Source organism: Odontomachus brunneus, unplaced genomic scaffold, assembly GCF_010583005.1.
Source record: "Odontomachus brunneus isolate Ranch 3 - 2012 unplaced genomic scaffold, Obru_v1 Obru_scaffold_417, whole genome shotgun sequence".
Taxonomy (NCBI): Eukaryota; Metazoa; Arthropoda; class Insecta; order Hymenoptera; family Formicidae; genus Odontomachus; species Odontomachus brunneus.
Genome location: NW_022639867.1, coordinates 18,143 through 18,763, shown reverse-complemented (window position 1 = coordinate 18,763; position 621 = coordinate 18,143).

Sequence of the window (621 nt, the reverse complement as noted above, 5' to 3'; positions counted from 1 at the left end):
TCCGGTTTGTTGGAAAAAGTCGTTACCTAAAATTCCGCTTGATTGAATAGGAAAATTGTCAGAAACTACATGAAAGTTAACCGGTACGCCTAAAATTATTATGACTGTCTCCCCTGAAGTATATACGGAATGTTCATTAATACCATTTAACTTTAATATTCGATTCGGATTTATTATTTGCTTTTTGGGAATTCTATTTTCTTTGACCAAATTAGGTCCTGATCCTGTGTCAAGCATAAAAATTTCGTAACAATTGTTATCGTTCAAGCTTACTTGGATTGTGGGAACGCAACTTTCTTTATTCAATTTTATTTCTTCCTGTCGAATTAGGGGATTTCGGTTATAATCTCTTCGCCCTGGGTCGTCATTACTGGGCGCCCAGTTCCGGCGGTTCCCCGAGTCGCGCCCGTAATCGAAGAACTCACTTGGTTTCCCTGTCTCCGGTTATTATTTTCGATTCTCAGAACACAGTTTTCCAATGAATGACCCGTTTCCTTACAATACCTGCATTGGTTCGATAAACCTGAAGTCGGTTGGGTTTCGCGACATTCTTTCGCTTTATGTCCGATCTTATTACATAATTGGCATATAATTGAACCATTACTTAATAACGAATTTTGA